The sequence below is a fragment of the Felis catus genome, chromosome B1 (assembly GCF_018350175.1).
Source record: "Felis catus isolate Fca126 chromosome B1, F.catus_Fca126_mat1.0, whole genome shotgun sequence".
Classification (NCBI taxonomy): Eukaryota; Metazoa; Chordata; class Mammalia; order Carnivora; family Felidae; genus Felis; species Felis catus.
In genome coordinates, this window is record NC_058371.1 from 22,589,250 (window position 1) to 22,611,124 (window position 21,875).

Sequence of the window (21,875 nt, forward strand, 5' to 3'; positions counted from 1 at the left end):
AAAAGGAATGAAATATCTTCATTAAACATACAATCATGATTGAGCTGAGTTTTTTCTGGTTTTTCAGACATTTAAAAATTTTTTTTTTAACATTTATTTATTTTTGAGACAGAGAGACAGAGCATGAACAGGGGAGGGGCAGAGAGAGAGGGAGACACAGAATCAGAAACAGGCTCCAGGCTCTGAGCTGTCAGCACAGAGCCCGACGCGGGGCTTGAACTCACGGACCATGAGATCATGACCTGAGCTGAAGACGGATGCTTAACCGACCGAGCCACCCAGGCGCCCCTGGTTTTTCAGACATTTAATGATCAAAGTTCATTTGACCTTAAGTGAACTGATGATGTGTATACAATAGCTAAATTCTGAAGCTATCTTATTATTTGTAGAGGCATCCTCTTAAGCCCAGAATCCCTAAAATATATATTCGGTCCCCAGATCGGAGGTGAAATAGCTAAATGATTTGTTTGCTGGAACATCTGAATATATTCAGCACCACAAATGCAGAGAAGCCTAACAGAAAGTAATTATAGGCCCGTGTTTACACCCACTTATTAGGAAGACAGAGCATATTGTGCAAGCAAGGGGTATCCACACGCTTTACGTTTAACAAGTTATCTCTCAGGCAGCTGTCATTCTGGTGAAGATAAGAGAGCCACACATCAAATGTAAATTACTTTTCACCTCATCGATCAGAGTCAAAAAAGAGCGCTTAAAAGTAAACAAAACCACCAGGCTGCTCAGCTCTCCCTGTGATTTAAGTCAACAGTTGGCATGAATGCTGAAGGGGAGTAAAGAATTAAGAGCACACGCAGCTCATTCTTCCTGGCTCGACAAATAACTTGCAGAAATTTAATTCAATTAACCAAATATTTATGAAGTGTCCACCGTGGAGAACGCAGAACAGGCTGCTCTCCCTTCAAAAGCCTACCATCTCTTAAATGGGGGTTGGGATGGGCTGGCGAGTGGCCAAAGGGCAGAAAGAGAGCCGCCAGGAGAATACAAATAACTAGATGGTAACATAAATACGCACACTGCCGTGAAAATTCAAGGGAAGAGATCTCATCTCACACAGAAAGTGTAGCGGCCAAGTGTACATACTTCAATCAGACCCCTGGTCTAACTTTTAAGAAAATAGAGACACTGTGGTATACAAGACTTGGCCTTTCACGAGAAGCTCTGACCTTGCAACAGTATCAACCAGGAGTCCCCAGCAAGTCGGTTGACTACTGAGTTAACAATTCTGAATTAACGAATCTGCACAGGAAAACCTAACCCCAAAGAAGAGGTCCCTGCCAAATGACTTGTTAACATTCCTTCAAGCATTATGGCTTTGTGAAATTACAGTTGTTGACTAAAATAGAGTTGTTGGCTAAATATAATCAACGAGGCATGTATGTAGGGGTCTAGCATCCGCCTTTATAAACACTGATTTAATGAAGGCAAGTTTTCATGGGGATGGAATTAAATTCCACAACCGCATCTCTGTTTAATAATATTAATTTCAGGGGCACCTGGGTGGCTCAGTCGGTTAAGCGTTCGACTTTGGCTCAGGTCAGGATCTTAAGGCTCGTGAGGTCCTGCCCCGCATCGGGCTGTCTGCTGTCAGCACAGAGCCGGTTTCGGATCTTCTGTCCCCACCTCTCTTTCTCTCTCTCTCCTCTCTCTCTCTCTCTGCCCCTCCCCTACTTGCTCTCACTCTAAAAAATAAAGATTTAAAAAGTAATAATAATTTCAGAATCATCAGAGCAATCTCATTTTACTGAAGTCAGGTCTGCATTTTTTATCCAGGCCTGGAAAGGCAGGGGCTGTCCAGAGATCCACGGTCTCTCCATTTCTTCCCTGTATGGCACATCCTTGTCCTCATGCTGGGGAGCAATGACAATGGCCTGTCATCACATCCATTCTAGCAAGCTCATAGGAGAAAGGAGTAAGGAGGCAAAGGCAAAGCGTGCCCACAAATTATCTTCCACAAACATTCCCAGAAGCTGCTGCACAATGAATTTGCATCTTGTTTTATCTTCTTTAGCAGAGTAGAGTCACGTGGCCACACAAGTTGAAAGAGAGCCTAAGTAATGTAGTTTTTCTTCTGCATGGCCCTGTGCCAACTGAAATTGAGGGTTTCTCTGAGAATAAAGGAGAGAATAGATTTTGGCCTCTCCCACATTGGCTGAAAAAGTATACATTCCTCAGCTCATCGTTAGTCCATAACCAGCCAAAGTATACTTTGCTAAGATGAGAAAGTATTGGGGAATTTTTATCCAGGAATTTCACTCCTGGGAATGTATTCTGAGCAAAATCAAAAAGGAAAAAGTACTAAATGCACAAAGATGCCTTTCACAACGTTATGAACGGAAGAAGAAGGGAAGTTCAACAACCTACAATAGGCAGATAGTTATATAAATATTGATAATTTCACAATGAAATAATATGCAGCAATAAAACATACTTATGAATTTTACAGACTCAAGGAATATATTAAGTGAAGAAGTATATAAAATGCCTATATACTACTATTATAATAATTTAATAAGAACAAATATGCATGAAAAAACTTGGAAAGGTATATATCAAAATAATACTAATGTCTATCTTGGAATAGTAGGATTAAGAGACACTTTTTCCTTTTTCTTCCAGTTTTTCATTTATAATGCAATTTAATATCAGAATATAATACAATTCAAATAATGATTAAGGATTTCCTCATTTTTCACGCTTTTCAATCCATAATATGCTACTTTTATTTGTATTTCATGATTCTCTCTAGTCTTATCTTTTATGTGTAACTCCCCAGTTATATCTGAAGGTGTCCATTTTTTAAAGTATGAAAAATTTTGTCACTTCAGGTGACTTGGATTTATAAATAAATAGAACTTTGATATTCATGTTGTATTTGCTACACCAGCCAACTATTATTTAACAAATTCTATTTAGAAACTGATTGCTTTTGTTAATAAGTTTGAGTTTCCATGATTAAAGTTTTAAGTTTTTAGTGAAACCTATATTTTCTGTTTTAAGTTTGATAAGTATACCTTGTAAACATGCTAAATAATAAATTTTGCTAAATGATAACAACCAACTATTTAAAATTCATGCAAGCCACTCATGGGAATATTATTATTTATTAGTCGCTTACCATGTATTATTCAGTATTAGTGGCCATCTTTTCTTGGGTTTATATGGAGAAGATGTCTGTAGCCAAAGTAAATCCAGGAAGTGATGGGAACTATTTAAAGTTCCAAAAGACCAAAATGACCACTTTCTGTGTTGTCTAGACTCTGGACAGCTCTTTCATGAGATGTATGGATGTCTTAACATGTCCTCCAGAAACAATAAAGGAAACAAAATGACTCATCATTTCCAAACGAGCACCCAGTAAGGGTACTGAAAGTAACGTGATATGAGAGATCAGATGGTATTTAACTTAACTATTTCATGTAGGAGTGTTTTTTCATGTGGGAATAATAGGATACAAAAATCAAATTTTATATGGAAGTGGCTGGGTGGCTGAGTCAGTTAAACATACACCTCGATTTCAGCTCAGGTCATGATCTCAGGATTTGGGAGATAAAGCCCCACGCCAGGCTCTGACCCTGGCAGCATGGAGCCTGCTTGGGATTCTCTTTCTCTGTCCCTCCTCTGTTTATTTCCTCTCTCTCTCTCTCTCTCTCTCTCTCTCTCTCTCTCTCTCAAATAGATAAACTTAAAAAACGAAAGAGAAAAATCAAATTTTGTGTGAATTAGAAGAAGAATAAAATCAAAACAAAAATGGCTCAGCTGCATGTTGAACTTTTTGTAAAACAAGGTGGGCAAATTTGTATGATTTTAGGAATTCACATACAGGTGCCTTGTCTCCTCTGAAATAATTCAGGCACCCTGGGAGACAATCTACAATGTTCCTAACTACCCACAAAGTCTGACCACAGATCTTTAAATTGAGAGAGACAGGTTTGTTAGAGGAACAGAAAGTTACAAGGGAAGCAAATGTGTCAAAAAAAAAAGGGGGGGGGGATACGTGCTCACATACAATACTATATGCTTCTGGCACGGACTCAAATACAGATAACTTATCTCTGTTAAATAAATGACTTCAAAAATACCACAAGTTTAAGAAAAGCTTCTCCGTAGTAAAAGTCATTGAACTGAAATGTACTCGTATAACAACTGTGTAAGGAAATGTCTGCAAGAGCATTTTTATATGCTCTTGTTAAAACTCAGAGAAAGTCCTGTAGCATTGGCACAGACATCGTTACAGTTTCTTGAGTAAACACAACGTCCTCTGCCAGTTCACAGGGGATTTCCTGTCCAATTAGTTAGTCACCCACCTCATAGCAAGAAGAGTGTCGTATGTGGGACACGTCTTGACATTGTTAATGCACCTCATCATTGTTCCAATTTCCATGCAGTTCATTTTACAGTCAGTCAAATTTTCCACCATGCATTTTATTACCAGACGACTTAAAAGATTCAAGCAGGTTTATAAATGAAAGGTAAGATTGTTTCGGATTGACATTCTTGCCAAAGGAAGAAAATCTGTAACTATCAGGGAAATATGTTCAAAATTGATACAGCAGGTAAATTAAAAAGACAGGCTGCTATACGCAGATATGTGATTATTAGGACTATATTTAATGGGCAGGGAGGAAATGTAGGAAACATAATGTATCAGAAAAGTAGGAGAACTCGCTTGTTAGTATTTAATGAGGAAAACGGCTATGTTCCCCCAAAGTCCTATTATGCCACCTTTCAGTGACCCTAATTGATTGGCTGAGTTAGTTAATGAGGTACTGTGTGCTAGTAATGCTAAGCAAAGACCTCTGTTCTTATTTTTTATGATAGCACGGATTGATTGCAGAGTATTCACCGGAGACTGGCAGATGTTTCTGGATGTTTCGTACATTTCATTCTCTATCTGCAGTGCTGAGATATTGTTCTTTGCCTGGAAAATTGACATTGAATACTACTTTTAATAGCAAACACAGTGATGTCTTTAAAATTCTAACTTTATGATAGTACTGTTCTACATTTAGTCTAAGAGAAGAACTTTTGGGAAAACATGCATTTGGTAGAAATCAGAAACGTGTGCTAGGTGAGACTAAGAAAACACGGCACAGAGTCTTTAAGAAAAATTGTCATAAGCTATTTCTGCCTCAAAGATTATAAAACCATAAATGCTATTTCTTAGGCAAAGGAAAAATAAAATAAAAATATGATTCCAAGCCTCGTCAAGAATTGGCAGCTTGTTCAAAAGTAAAAGCTAGTCACTTGTTTGTTGATTAGGATACCCTCACAAAATGTCCTAATGGCAAATAAGCCCCTCACCCTCTGTTGAATATTTTCTCATTTTTAATTCATTTGACATTCCCATTAAATCCATATGTCTTAGTCCAAGCTGCTATAACAAAATACCATAGACTGGTACTTCAATAACAGAAGTTCTCGTAGTTCTGGAGGCTGGGAAGTACAAGGTCAAGGTGTAGGCCAATGTGTTTCCTGGAAAGTTCTTTTTTCCTGGCTTGCAGATGGCCACCTTCTCTCTGTTGTCTCACATGGCTTTTTGGGTCCATGAATCAGGTGGTGGGTTGGGGGTGGGGGATGGAGAGAGGAAGCAAGCCCTGTGATGACTCCTCTTGTAATGGCATTAGTCCCATCATAAGGGCCCCACCCTCATGACCTCATCTAACCTAATTATCTCCCAAAGGCTCTATTCTCCCAATACCATCATACTGGAGTTGGTGCTTCAGACATAGGAGTTTGGAGGGAATATACACATTTCATTCATAAGGTCATATATTTACAGAAAGGTGATTTTGTGGTAACTAAACAGAATACTTGACTTTTTTTAGATAAAAAATTTTTAACTTTATTTTTGAGGGGGGGGGTAGGGGTAGAGAGATAGAGAGAGACACAGAATCCAAAGCAGGCTCCAGGTTATGAGCTGTCGGCATGGAATGTGACGTGGGGCTCAAACTCATGAACTATGAGATCATGACCTGAGCCAAAGTCAGACGCTTAACCGAATGCACCTGACTTTGAATTCCAACTATATGGTTTGTTCTTGGTACAGTGCTTGGCATGTATAAGGTATTCAAAGTATGTGTGCTATTTTACATATATTATTAATACAAACTGTACATTTGGAAAAGAGGGAAGTAGAAAACTATTCGTGCTGGACGTTGAGAAGACAGGGACCCTGCCAAATGTAAAGACTGGGCAAAGTCTTCATTCAACCTCAGTGCAAACAAGCAACTTGCTTTAGTGGAGGCAAGGTACAGGGTGGATAATAGTTACTAAATTCAGATTTTTTTTTCATACTCAAATCGAAGGGCTAACTTTCCAACAACTCATCATGCCAAAGTATAATATATATAGATTTGTGCACAATGTCATGTAGCCCTGCAATAGATATAATAATAATTTTGTTCCCCTTCATAACTACTTCAAAGAATTGTGTTATTAATCTACCTCTTTCTTCATTTCTTGAAGTAATTTACTCTGTTTATTTTTGGCCTTATAAGTCTGCTTATGGTGAAATGTTATAGCATTTAAATGTAGGTATTACCCACCATTGCAGGATTTCAAAAATACATGGGGAGATTGCTTTATTCCTTTATTATTCCTTTATTTCTAAAAGTTTCAAAATAAATCATAAAATGTCACGTTATCTAAGCACCTGATGGAACAGAGCATTCACAAGTAGGTAAGGCAGGTATAGAAATAGCCAGACAGCCCAGGAGCTCATGTGCTCAGGTCCCGGTGTTGTTTTCACCTGGTGAAACCTGCTTGGGGGACTGATATAAAGTCCTGCTTGCTTTGATGAGGTGAGGCAGGACAGCATATGTGGGGCTTCACTCTGTTCCGTGCTTTTGGGGAGGGATACAACTCAATAGTTCATCATCAGTCAGTCCCTAAGAGACCAATGTCCTTCCTTTCTCTAAAGCACTGTTCTATGTAGAAATTTCTGCCAAATCATTAAAATCTATTCCTTCGAAGTCTAGCAGATTAGAGGCTGTCTCGTTCTTCGGGTTCCCTTGGAGACTGATTCTGAGAGATTTCCATGTACGGCTTTTATTGGTGAGTGCTCTTAGAAACACCCTTCAGTGCTGAGGGCAGCAAGATTCAGCAGAGAGAGAAGCAGTGAGGGGCAGCTGCCATAGGAGTCAAAGCCAATTTTGGGGAGCCTCTGAGTCTCCCAGAATCTTCTACACTGAAGCAAAGGGATGCCACTACCCTGGGGAAAAACAGGAAGTAAAACTGGGTTAGAGGTAAGGGGTAGGGCTGACTTGGAGATAATTGTAAGATGTCAAAGGGGAAATTTCCAGAAAGCACCTGTAAAGATAGGTTGAGAGTTCTAGGAAAAAGTCAGAACTGAAGATCCTAATTTGAGAGAAAGTGAAGGGAATTTTCAGGGAGAGCTTAAGGAAAAATAAAGTCAAGGAGTGTTTTAGCAACCAAAGAGAATGAGTAGGGGTCATCGGAAATGGATAAGGAGACTCAAGAGAGAATGAGGCTGGAGACTCTGGGGATGTTCTATAACAGGAGTGGTAAATAAGATAAAATGTTGTAGTCTGGTAAATAGGCTTAGGGTTCTAAACCTATTTCTTTGAATTGATGATTAAAAATAAATTGTGACCTCCTTGAAAGCATTTTGATATTGTCATGGACAATGGAATTAGCATTATTTGGGATACAAAATGAAGTCATTGGGTAACAAATATTTGACTGCAAGGAATTTAGTGCCCAGCAGAAAAAAAAAAATACAGCACATAGCATGGAGGCAATGAGTATTTGTTGAAGAAAATAAAAGAATACATAGGCTATACATATATATATATATAAAATAAAAAAGAAAAGACGTTTCTGAAGTTGGAAAAAAACATATATTCCCTATAGTTTTGTATGATCTATATTTTGTTTTTTCTCTTTCTTGGGAAGCTGAGAAACTAGATTGCATTTGGTTGTATTTCATTTTTTGGCTATCTGGGCCATTCAGTTCCTGCTCAAGGGGCAAAGGTAGAAAAGCATCATTTCAAAAAGCTCTCATTGGAAAAAACCAGTATCATTTTTTAATAATAAGATATGCTGAGAGGGACACATTATGTGGTATTCTTGCCCAAAATGTAACACCTGAATCTCATCATTAGGAAACACCAGACAAACCCAAATTAAAAGACATTTATAAAGTAGCTGGCTTGTTCTCTTTAAAAATATCAAGGAAGGTTGACCCAGATTAAGAGGAAACTGATTCAGATTAAGGGAAATTAAAGCAATATGGCAAGTATACACAATACGTGATGTAAGACTGCATTCTTCCTAGGCAATAAATATCTACAAAAGACATTTATGAGACAACGGATGACCGTGAATTCAATAATACTGTTGTACCAATGTTGAAATTTCTTATTTTGAGAATGATAGTATAGTTATGTGAAAGAAAGTCTTTGTTTTTAAGAAACAAACAGTTATTTCAGGGTGAATAGGTACAACATCTCCAATTTAGTATCCATTCATTCAGAAAAAAATTACAGATAAATGATTGATAGATGATAGATAGAAGGATAGAGAGAGAGAGAGAGATGAATGATAGGAAAATTGATGATAGATAATAGATGGATACAGTAAAAGAATGATAAAGTAAGTTGGGGAAAATGTAAACAATTGGTGAATCTCAGTAAAGCATATAAGAGAGTTTCTTAACTTTTCCTGCAATTTTTCTGTAATTTTGAATTTATATTAAAAAGTCATGAAAAATAGTCTTGAAAACTAAAACAACACTTTGTTTCCAAAGTTAAGTCTCCATGTTGGGAATTTTTATTAAATCCAAAGGTACCAATACACTACAATAAGGGTACTGTGAAGCAGATGCAAAAGCAATCCTGCAGAGAATGGAAAAGGGTTATTTTAGGTGGTAATGGGCACAAGGAGTTTTGAAATGAGTACATTTCAGGCGAACACTGCCTGTGCAGTCTACTGAAACTGTCAAAAAGTAAGTTCATGAAACACGTTGTCAGGAAATTCATCCACATAAAAACTCAAACTAACAAAAAGATGAGACAGGATCAGCTTCCTGAGCTTTATGAACCTTTACATTTATACTGATGCTATTTTCAAAGGAGGAACAGTCAGGCATGTTTTGTTTTCCTTGACTTTGTGGGTTTAGAAATTGACACGATTCAACCGTACATGAATGTATCCTAATGGTTTGAAAAGAGCTAGCGTAAGAAACGACATTGAGAGAAATATAAGAAAATGGTGTTGAAAAGGATGGAAATCTCTGTCCAAAAATGAGAAATGGAAAACTTTCCCCAAAACAGTGTGGAAGGTCACACTGACAGCACAAGGCATTCATCAGGCATTGCCGATGTTCACTGGTCTTTGTGGAAGGCCCTTCTTTCCCGTCTATGATGTATTTTTATTCTCAAAGACTACGAAGAGACTCACTTCACTTGTGAACTAGTATCCACAAGTAACAAATTTATTAATTTTTAAACAATCAGCTCCCTCTTAAGGATCTAAGGTTTGCATGGCTATTTGACAAAAGGCGAAGCTTTTGTGAAAACGTGACTAAGCAAAATGCAGCAAAAGTAGGCCCTGGAACAGCATTGCCAATACTATCACCTTACTTTTTGTGAAACAAACATATAAACACACACACACACACACACACACACACACACACACGCGTGCACACACACAACTTTCTAGTCGCCATCTAATATCCTATAGTCCTCCCTCTCTCGTTTTCCAGAACAGCCGGGCACAGGCAGTGACATCTGACTTAAGGCATCACATTGACCATGTTCACATTAAGCCAAACCAATGAGTGTGATTTTAGTTTTCCTTGCAACTAGTGAGAGTGTAGGAAAAGCAGACTCAGTGAGAAGTAAACTTTAACAATATACCAACTTTGAGTTCATTCTTTGAGAAGATGGAATCAATACTAATGACAGACAATAGCATGTGGTATATCAAGATATTCAGTTCAGTAAATGAGGCAAATGTGGGAGACATCGGTCTTCTTTGCTTGCATGCTTTAAGAAAATATAAAGGCAAGGATCTAATTATCTGGTAGGTTAATATTTGGGTTTTAAATTCCTTACCTAAAACATTTATATTTATTTACATGAAAAAAATGGAAATGTTGTATTTAAACATTTCTAAATCTTCTCCTTCCTAAAAATTCCTTGATTTTGTGATTCATTTAATATCCTCACTGTCTTGATAAACTTAAAAGATTTTTCCAAAACTCCCAGCTGTGGGAAGTGTTGCTTTATGCATCATAAAATTAGGTTGCACATTTCAAATGTGTTCTCTGGCTCTCGATTCTTCATGTCTAAACAAAAGACATTATGAATCTAAGTAATAATAGCTATCACTCAGATTAAGAATATTTCAAAATAGTATGCGTTCACACAGATTGTAATGAAAGTACTATTTTTACATTTTATTTATTTGAAACCATTGTAGAAATTTCTTATCTAAAACTATTGGCTCCCAGGTAATTCAGCCTGCACTGTGATTTTGTGACACAAGGAAAAGAAATGTATGTAGAGGCGCCTTAGGCTTGTTCCTTACTAGCTCTTTCTATTACTTTCTCTAGGGAAGGCTGGCAGAATAAAATAGACTTTTTTTTCCCCTTGCCGAATGTATGCTGTTGAATCACCCTTGTTTTTCAAAGGCTTTCTCTACCCTTAGTTTTTGGAGAAAGAAGTAACTATGACTGTCTTGTTATGAAAAGAATTTTACTTTTCGTAACATTGAAAAAATGAAATCACTGAATAATGACTCGCGGCTCCACCTAACATTCACACTTTGCGTTGATTATATATTTTGCATCCAAATTTCAATCTATGATCACTGATTTTGCTGTTGATAGAAAACAGTGAAAGAGTGAAGATGTGCATATCATTTAGAGGGGGCATAGTCAAAAAGACATTTAATTCTCTTTCAATAGCTGCTTCTACTGACCTAATAGAAAACTTAGTTGTGGGGTAAGAAAGGATGTTGCTCTGTAATGCTATCAAAACACACAGCTATTATTTTTAGATATCAATTTTACTATCTCTGAAAATCAGTAGCAAGTTAGGTATTCCTATTGTTACATTACGTTTTCATGAAATGGCCAGATTACTGACTTCAGAAATTACTGCTTTTTACTCATAGAGCATGTAGACAGTAAAATATATTCAATCACAGACTAAAATATTCATCATTCTGGAAGATTTTTTTTTGCAAGAATCAGAACATAAATCACTTGCTGTGAACTGGGGACAGTTGGCTTTGTTTTGTTTTGTGTGCTTGCTTGTTTCTGAGACTGTCACCAACTTTACTGCCATGAATTTGAGTGCTCGGCATTGGATGATGTTCTCCAATACATTTTTCAGAGGCCATTGAAAAGAATTACTAACACCAACTTTACTATCTTGTGTTCTCTGATTTTATGCCGGTTTGCTTGCATTGATATTTCATTTCTGACCTGAATTGACATGCTGTATCATAGTCTTCTATGGGGAAAAGGTGATATTTTATGAAGGTATTGGATGAGGATTGAAAATTCAGAAATAATGATGAGTGCCCCGGGCAATATTCTGAAGCCGCTGAGGTTCATTTTTAGCAGCCACCCTCTCCTCTTTTTAATACCTCCTTCATATTTTTTGGTTTCTTCTGCCCCAGATTCGATCACCCCATATTCTCTTTCTGTAGCTAAGTGAGACTCATGTCAAATAAACATGCCTCCAAAGTGCCCTATTCTCCCTTTTTTCACTAACACCAAAACATCTCTTTTCCAAATGCCATTATTCCTTAGCCAGCTGTCTTCTGGAGAGCAATCAGAAAAAAATCATCTTTCAAAATCATCTAAAAGTATTAAGGGCTAGCAACACTTTTGTCTTCCAGTGGTATTTGCATTTTGCATCTAATTTCTCTTGGAAAATGTAAGTCTGAATCCAAAGAAATTAATCATCAATGATGTGATTTCATCCAGAGCTAAGGGCTACTCCATCTGGGTCAGAAAATTTTTTGTTGCTGTTGTCTCAAGTTACATGACCCTAAACATGCCTGAGCAAGGCCTACGTTATTGTTTGCAATCGATTTCTTATCAGCTGGACCTTCAGTTGGTTAGAGGATTGCTGGACTTTGGGAATGCTACATCACATACACATACAGAAAGATGGGCCTGGACTGTATTAATTCAAACATATTTTATTAAGCACAGTTCTGTGCCAGAGACAGTGCTAGAATTTTTAAAATAAGGATATAAAGAAAGCAAACACCAAATGCTAAAAGGCTCCTGTGCTAATGGAATTCACAGTCTAGAGAGGAGTGAGGGGTAAAAATAAGCAAGCTCAGTGCATCATACTAAGGTGCATCAAGGAGAGAAAGGAACATTGATGTTGCTTGGAGAGAACTGGTATTTGAATTATAATTAGAGAACACTAGATGAGTAATGTTTTAGTTATTTGGATTATGACGAAGTGCTACAAGAAAAAATAAATATGAGCAATTTGAAGGAGTCGGTGTCTTAGTCAACTGGGGCTGCTGGAACAAACATTACATTAAGAGCATACGTTTATTTCTCACACTGTGGGAGGCTGGAGTCCAAGATGAAGGTGACAGCATGGTCAGGTTCTGGTAAGGTTTCTTCCTGGTTTGTAGATGGCCGTCTTCTCATTGTATCTTCACTTGCCAAAGAGAGCAGAAAGGAAGCAAGCTTCCTAGTCTCTCCTTGTAAGAGCACTAATTCCATTCATGAGGCCTCTACCCCTATGACCTAATTACCTCCCCAAGGCCTCACCTCCTAACACCATCCAAATGGGGGTTAGAATTTCAGTGTGTGAATTTTGCGGGAGACATAAACTTTCAGTCGGTAACAGTACTTGCCTTTAGAGGATGCTGTAATGTGTTGCCCAGATTCCCCTCCAGGAATCAAGAATTTATTGCCCAGGTGCTAGGAGTACTATAACAGTTAGCCTTCAGCTAAAGGTGCATGTTATGTCACAAATGATATTGGCACGTGCCATGTTCATGGTTTAAATCCTCTTATGTATGGTTTTAACTTTGTAAGGAAACTTAAAAAGGAAGAAACCAAAGAAAAATACTTTATGGGATAACTAAAGTGAATTTGTTATAGGAGAATAAAATGTGGGAGTTTTATTACACAGAAAGACGATGTTTATTTTTTTTAAATGCACCAGCAACAAAAATAATCATTTTCCACAAATTCATACATTGATGCCCTAACCCCGAATACCTCAAAATGTGACTTTTTGAAGATAGAGCCTTTAAAGAAATAATGAAGATTCAGTGAGTTCATATGGGTGGGCCCGAATCCAACGTGCCTGGAGTCCTTATAAGAGGAAATTGGAACACCCATAGAGATACAGGAATGCACATGCTCCAGGGAAAGGCCATGCGAAGACACAGCAAGAAGGTGGCTATCTGCAAGCCAAGGCGAGAGGGAGCATCAGGAGGAACCAAATGGCCAACATCTTGATCTTGGACTTGTAGCCTCCAGAACTGTGACAGAATAAATTTCTTTTCTTTCGTCCTCTTAATCTGTTGTATTTTGCATAGCAGCCCTCTCACAATACTACACCACCCAGAGCACAACCCCTCCTCGTGACAGCCTCCATCCAGTGTGGGTGACATGGGGTTCATCCCAGGCTCGGAGCTTCCCTTGGGGTGTGCTAAGGTCTTCATCAAGACTGCATTGTAAGCCTACATCCCCCTCTTCCCAAACCAGCTTCCTCTCCTTCCTTTCTGTGAGTACTGACTGAGAGCACTCCCACATAAACTCCTGAGAAGCTGATCTCTACGCTGTAATTTGCTTCCTAATGACCCCATCCTGTGAGAGCAAAACAATTGTTCAAGGGTCTGGGGAAGGAAGGATTAAAAGACAGAGTACAAGGATTGTGTGATACAGCATGAGGACGGACACATGGGAGCGCAAAAATTTCCATATCACATGTTGACATCCACCAAAAAGCATTGTCGTGGAAGAGGCACAAGACGACGAGATGAGTCCAAAAGTTACATGACCAGCTTACAGCAGCCATCTGCTATCATCATTCTCCAGAAGGCAGTGTACATTTTAATCAATAACCATCACGTGATGATGTGTCCACATTAGGTAGAATTCATGCGTCTAGAAACTAAGGGGAAGCAGCGGCTTGGCCTTGCTTACCACCGCTCTCGGTGAACCGTTTGAGAAATTTGTACTTCTCATTCCCCCAAACCTGAGTTTTTTGGTATTGGAGGCCCTGATTTGGGGGGACATAGCAAGAGGCCCACTGAACCTCTCTCTGGTTGCTCATAGTTCATGGCACTTTACATTCTTCATGCTAAGAGATTTGCTGTCAAAATAGAGAGTTGCCACTTTGGTGAGGTAATTAAACAGATCATCAGAAGGAAATAGGGATGCTCTTATAAAGGGGGGCAGGGAGAATTATATTTAGCATCCAGCTGATTACCTTGGATGTGTATCAGTACACCCTTGAGTAATTTTGACAATAAATAGACAAATGCAGAAGCTATTGCCTGAGAAAGGCTTGAAACCAGGGGCTTGTGCACCTCACAGGTAAAGGGGTAGGTCTTGCCCGCAGGCAAGCCACTGGAACAGGTGAAGGAGGTAGGTGAAGGTAGGCATCTAGAGTGGTTGGTGGTAAAGAGATGGTGAATATCTGTTGCTCCTTCAAGACTATTGGTAGCCTTTGGGGCAGTACTTCGTCCTATTCTTTCTCTTCTAACTTTCCAACAAAAAGAGACTTCCAATTCTTGGAGGAGTTGCTCCCAAGACTTACCTAAAGAAGTAGGTCTGAGTGGTAAAAAGAATGGGCGGTGTGGGCACCCTGATGTGACACAGATTCCTCTTGAGGACCGAAAGATTTATTTCCTTGGCCACTGAGAGTGTTACCAGCAGGAAAGCCCTCAGTTCTCAGCCCTCTTCAGGAAATGCCTCAGCTACAGGTTGTCATCCCCTTTTGCGGCAGTCTCTATTCAATAACTGGTTGATTCAGGGGCTACCCCAGCTTCTCTCCCTTTCCAAACCACCCGAGCAAGTGTATGTACTCACCACACCTTTTTCATACGATTCCCAATATTCTTCAGTGGAGATTTCCTACTTAAAGTGTGAAAACATTGGCTTAGTGGGTAAATGTTGATCAAAACTTCCAAGGGTGGCTCCTAATAAAGTTCCTGCACCCTAATCTCTCTCTTGGAGTCGGCTTCTCAGAATCAGAATGTGTGACTCTGCCCTTTAGCGTTCATATCCGACTCTGCCGGTTCTGTAAACACTTTCTCCTTGAGTCCTCTGGAAAAGCTAATCATGAACATTTGCACAGAAACCCAGAAGTTCGGGTTGACAAAAATTCTAAACACCCGTCTCCTTCTCATTCATTCACATTACCGTAATTCCCGCCCTCCTCTCCAAACCCTGGCAAGTCTGCTCGGGCTTCTGTGCCAAGTATTCGAATGTGTGTCTACCTTTGTTACATGAGCTAAGCTTTGATCAGCCTCAGTATCAGGGGTCCGAAGAGAGCTACAGAAACACCCTCAATGCTTTCAGACATATTGGCTAGGGGAGTCAAATAGTTCCCTGACTTCCCCAAGGATGTTCTTTGACAAAACTTGAGGACGAAACACACCCACGCAACTGTATGATCTCATAATGTCTTTTCCCTATATCTTGGATATTCTTTTACTTTCAGTAGAGATTTCTACGTAAAGCATGAAAAACATTGCATTTGTGAGTGAACGAGATCAAATCTGTAGATTCGTCTATGTCTGCTTATGCCAAGTTCTGCAAATAGTTGCAAACTCTACCAAGTTTGTTAAAGCCTATGCTGGCAGAGCGTTTGATGGCGTGACTGCCTTTTTGTTCTTTTTTATTTCAGTTCCCTTTGTTCTTGTTTAGTAAACACAAATTACCTACTAAACTAATAGAAATTTGAAGATTTTTTTAAAGCAGTACTAAAGGCAAAAGATATACCTATTTGGCAATGACCTAAGAAAAATGACAGAGAAAGATGAAGGCACAATTAAAAGGTTAGCCAAAAGAAATCACTAGATAAAAATTTCACTTCTTGAAAGTTATTGTTTCTAGGTGACGGTGTTCCAAGCCAACAAACAGCATAAATGTGGGATGCCTCGGGTGTCAATAAAACAGGAACATAAAAGAGGGTATTTAAGTATAGCACACATAGTGTTTGTGTAAATAATGTAAGCTCAGTAAAGATAAACAGCAGAGAACTAACACTGCAGCTTTTCAAAATGTCTCTTTTAAACCATTTCTGCCAGGGCTGACAAGGACCAGACACAATGTGTGCTTGGAAACAAAGGAATTGTGAAGTATCTGACCCATCTCATTACCTGTGCTACATCAAAATAACCCAATAGACATGTAGGACTGTGACTGCAATTTTGAGAAATAGTATTTGGGATGACTTTATAAAATTGGGGAAGTGCAACCTGAAATACTGAAGTCGAGATGTCACAATAGATGAGAGACTCACATCTAAATGCTTCTTTTGATTCTTATCAACAACTCCCTCCTTGAAAGGAAAAGGACTACCAGTCCTGTGGCTGTGAACCCCCAGCCAATAACTAAAGAAATTGTGTGTAATGAAGAACGAGAGGCTGCATCATGCTGGGGTTCCCTGTGTCGGCTCTACTGTGGTGAAATGGACTACACGTGGGGCACAGATCGCAAGACTCGTCACATGCAAGATGCATGACCCTCTCCTGCCCTTCCTCTTACTTTTCTGGGAACTTACCTTGAGCTTCTTTCAGAGCTCTTCGCCGGCTCACCCTTTAAGTATTTGAGGACACCTCTTGATGGGTATGTTCTCGCTGGGTAATCACATCTTATTCTCATAGTTTCAAATTCCACGTGCCCTAATCTCTGTCTTTTATCTGACCTCTCTTCTTAGCACAACATTCAGATATTTAACTGCCTGCTGAAGATACATCGAATGGAACGTCCCAAGGGCCATTCAAATGCAGCGTGTCTAAAATCAAACTCAGGACTTCCGATTTTTCGTACAACTTGTCTCTAAACTGGCTCACACGTGGCCTATTTCCATAGCACCGTTAAACCCCCAAGTTAGATCCCTGCCATTTTTCTCCAGCCTTTCTCTTCTTCCTATTCCGCTGTATCTCTCTTCTGTCGATCCCTCCGCAGCTCTCCTTCGGACCATTGCAGGACACTTGGAACGTGTTACCCTGTCGGCAAGTCTCTTCCCTGTCTACTCTGTCCTGAGCCTGCTAATACACATGTCCCTCAAAAACATCCTTGATGCTTTGACATCACTACAGAGTGAAGTCCAAAGCGTAAGCTGTGTCTGTCAAGGCCCTTTAAGCCTGGGTCCCGCTGGACATCCGATTGTCCATCACCATCTTTGTCAGGCCTCTACATGAGTCCCTGGCTTCAGTACCTGACTAGGAGTTTTCCCTCTGATTTCTGTCTTTATTCTACACTTGATGAGCTCCTTAATTACAGTTTAGACCCTAAGTTACCTTAACCATGTTTATGACTTTCTCAGCGACTTACTAGAAGGACGAAGATCATGTCTCACCTGTTCGGTCACCCCAAAAGACTATTTTTTCCCAATTTTTAAAATTGAAAATCTATTTCAGGGCACCTGGCTCAGTCGGTTGGGTGTCCTACTTTGGCTCAGGGCATGATCTCATGGCTAATGAATTTGAGCTCTGTGTCGGGTTCTGTGCTGACAGCTCAGAGCCTGGAGCCTGCTTCGGATTCTGTGTCTCCCTCTCTCTCTGCCCCTTCCCCATTTATGCTCTTCCTCTCTCCTTCAAAACTAAATCAACATTAACATTTTTTTAATTGAAAATCTATTTTGAATACTCTAGCAGACCCTTGCTCTAAAATCTTCTAGGTGACCCAGACTTTTCCAATGTAGTATTATCAGCTAATGTTATTTATCTCCTTTCCATGCTCCCTCAGCTGCTTTCTTTCTTTTTAAATTTTTTTTTTCAACGTTTATTTATTTTTAGGACAGAGAGAGACAGAGCATGAACGGGGGAGGGGCAGAGAGAGAGGGGGGACACAGAATCGGAAACAGGCTCCAGGCTCCGAGCCATCAGCCCATAGCCCGACGCGGGGCTCGAACTCACGGACCGCGAGATCGTGACCTGGCTGAAGTCGGACGCTTAACCGACTGCGCCACCCAGGCGCCCCATCCTCAGCTGCTTTCTATAACATATTCAGTTCCCATCCCCCATTACATACCACTTCCAAATTCATCCAAATACAATCTACTCTTTGTGGTGCTTAATTCCAGATGAAAAAAAAATTAATTTCATTATAATTACATTCATCACACTCATTCTTTGGTAAATATGCCAATGGTAAAATGTATTTATTGAAAATTTACCACCTGAAAAACATATTAACTTATGTGCATGCAATAGAAAATGATAATAGAATTCAACATTTGTATTTTCTAAACTTTATGAAGTAAAACTTGTTTGACACGGTGTTCCTCTCTTCATGATAGGCCTATTCTAAAAACTTATGTTCGTGGATACCAATCACATCATTTTCTGGGTAGAGCTAGATGTTTATGTTCAGTGTTGTTTTTACCTTCTCAAAAGAGCAACTTTTCTTTGTTTTATAACCATCAAAGATTTCTTTTTTTTTTTTTTTTAGATGTTTATTTATTTTTGAGAGAGAAAGGACAGAGCATGAGCAGGGGAGGGGCAGAGAGAGAGAGAGGGAGACACCGAATCTGAAACAGGCTCCAGGCTCTGAGCTGTCAGCACAGAGCCTGACATGGGGCTGGAACCCATGAACAGTGAGATCATGATGTGAGCCAAAGTTGGAAGCCTAACAGACTGAACCCCCCAGGCGCCCCACCATCCAAGTTTTCTGCAATGAAATTGTTTTGTTTCATTGCTCTGTTTAAAGTGTAGCTTTAGCCACTTCCATGTGATTTATATGCCACAATTAAGGAAATTAAATTCCCTGTCGACTAATAATTCAAAATAGAGTCAGTACTATTTTAACTTCGTAAATTATGGATATCTGAAAGCGCTTCACAATTCAATTTTCTGTTTAGTGATGAGTGCAGAAGTACATTCATGTTTGCTAGCGTTTTTATATACACCTTTTAACTACAAAAATTTCTAAATATACTTGTCTAGGAACAACACCAAAGTTTAATGTAAACTTTATAACAGCTTCTGAAGAAAGTATTATTTCAAATAATGCATAAAATACTAGATGATTACAAGAATGCTGAAATGGTACATATGTGACTCAGAATTATAGCCACTCCCATATAAAAAGATTATGATGAATTAATAACATTAAGATTATCAAGCCAAAAAGTCTCATCTTACAGCATAATGATTCAAATGTAAATAAATATAAAACATTAACTTTTATAAAATATGCAAGCATTTCTAACTAGGACCAATGAATGTCTCAAAGCACTCACTTCGTTTTCAATCATTATGCAATCATGTATGAATCCATGCATAATTTGAGCTTTATAATTATCTTTTAATGGGAATAGTATCTTCATATTTAATTTCTTTTTCAATCTGCATATGCCCAAGGATAGCAGAATGCATATGAAGAAATTCCACCTCAGGGAGTAGAGCTTCAACTTTATAACAACATAGGAAAAGGTTAATGTGGTACTCTGTGGTTAATTAAAGCAGGGTCCCCAGTAGCCTACTTCTTAATTAAAGGATTGTTCTAAATAGGACATTCATTTTATCTTCTTTTTAGTTATACCCAATGGCCCTGGTTTGCCGGCCTAAGAGTTGGAGGGTAGAGTCTCATCCCTACACTCCATGTGCCTTCACGGTCAAGGAGAATGTATTCTTCATCTGCATTCATTTCCCTTCATCTACAAGCAAATGCTCATCCATCCCTGCCGACACACGTGGACCTAGAGCACATCTGGGAATCAAGGTGGACATTTATAAACACATCTATGGAAAACCAGCTGGAAGCTTCTTGAAGGCACAGCTGAGTTCTTACTCATCTCTTTAACACCTCATTGTCCATCCTCTGGCCTACAGAAGGCACTATTAAAATATTTATTTTGACTTCATTGATTAGACAATAGCTTGATAATACAGCTCAACTCATTTTACTCCAGCATACAAATAACCGCCACCCCCCCGCCACACACACACACACTTACATCTTATTTTAAACCCTGTTCTTAACTCTCAGCGTCATAAATTGGGTGAAAATGTATCCTGGTTTATTCCTGTTATCACGGCGTACTTCTTAATAGTGCTCTTTTCGCAAGGATGAACATTGTGATCAGCAAATAATGTCCCCCAATGATGCCCATGCTCTAATTCCTGCTATTTGTGAATATTTTTTCTTACACAGCAAAGGGATTTTGCAAATGTGATTAAGAGCATGGACCTTGGGATGCAGATATTATCCTGGATTAGCTGGGTGGGCCAAACTAACGAATCCTTTAAAACAATCTTTCCTGAGTGAGTCAGATCTATGGCAGAAAAGAAAAGAGAAAAGATTCTAAGGACAAGAGGGATTTGACCTACCTTTGCAGGCTTTGAAGCTGGAGGACAGAAACAAGAGACAAGGAATATGCGTGGCCTTGAGAAACTAGAAACAGTCTTCTGTTCACAGCCAACAAAGAAAGGGGAGCTTCAAACTTAACAACCGTAAGTAGCTGAATCCTGCCAATAACCCAGATGAAGAAGGAAATGGATCCTCCCCTCAAACCTCCAAATAGACAGCCCAATGACACATCTGATTTCAGCCTGATGAGACTTATACTGTATTTCCGATCTATAGAACTGTCAGGTAATAGATTTTTTTAAGTGTACTAATTTTCAGGGTACTGTATTGCTCGGGCTGGCATAAAAAATACCATACATCAGGTGTCTTAAACAACAGACATGTGTTTCTCAAAGTTTTAGAGGCCGGGCAGTCCAAGATCAAGGTACCAGCGGATTCAGTTCCTTGTGAGAGTTCTCTGCTGGCTCATAGAAGGCCACCCTTTCACCACATCCTCACATGGAAGAGAAAGCAAGTTCTGATGTTTCTTTCTCTTCTTATAGGAACAGTAATCCCATCATGGGGACCCCACCCTCTCGATCTCATCCAAACCTCATTACCTCCCAAAGCCCCCATCTCCAAATACTATCATATTAGGGCTTAGGGCTTCAACATATAAATGGTGAGGGGGTGAGGAGAGATGACAAACAGGCAGCAGTAGAAAACTAATACACATTTTAATTACATTGTCACCCTAGTTAGGAAGCTAGGTCTGAGCAATGACTAAGGAGCCTGCCTAGGAGGAGCCCAAATTATAAACCCCCTTCAGTTCAAGAATCAGACTATAGGGCCACCTGGGTGGCTCAGTCAGCTGAGCATCCGACTTCGGCTCAGGTCACGATCTTGTGGTCTGTGAGTTCGAGCCCTGAGTCTGGCTCTGTGCTGACAGCTTGGAGCCTATTTCACATTCTGTGTCTCCCTCTCTCTCTGCCCCTCCCCTACTCACTCACTCACTTTCTCTCTCAAAAATAAATAAACATTAAAAAAAAGAATCAGATTGTGTGCAGAGAGGGAAGAGAAAGACTGGACCCCCATCTCTTCAGTACCTGTCACCACACTGTCCAGGTCTTGAAGAAGAGAAGGAGGCATATATTTTACAGCAAGCTATCAGGGGTTGCTGGTTGCATGTTATTAGAAGTTGAAATGTAATTTCATCTCTCCAGAAGAACCAGTTTGCGGATATGTACAGAATGACAATGCTGCATTTCCGAGTCTCCTAATGCAGGGGAATGAATGAGTTATATGAAAGAAGCAAGCAGTTAAGTGTGTGAAAAAAGCTCCTTCAGCTGCTTTAGACTTCCACTGATGGAGC

The 21,875-nt window shown here is 39.4% G+C and overlaps 2 long non-coding RNA genes across 3 annotated transcripts in view; one reads left to right on the plus strand and one right to left on the minus strand.

The window, feature by feature from the left end:
- LOC109499383 overlaps window positions 1-3,319 on the minus strand; it is a 32,676-nt gene extending 29,357 nt beyond the window's left edge. Inside the window, exon 1 of the long non-coding RNA XR_002156660.3 lies at window positions 3,137-3,319. This is a non-coding gene — a long non-coding RNA (uncharacterized LOC109499383). The remainder of the gene's footprint in view (window positions 1-3,136) is intronic.
- Window positions 1-21,875, plus strand: part of LOC123384785 — a 162,511-nt gene that overhangs the window by 111,442 nt on the left and 29,194 nt on the right. The window contains exon 3 of one of the 2 annotated variants that reach the window (XR_006596347.1): window positions 20,553-21,436. The exons of the other annotated variant lie outside the window; for it this stretch is intronic. This is a non-coding gene — a long non-coding RNA (uncharacterized LOC123384785). Of the gene's footprint in view, window positions 1-20,552; window positions 21,437-21,875 lie in introns of those variants that run through there. 2 annotated transcript variants of the gene reach the window in all.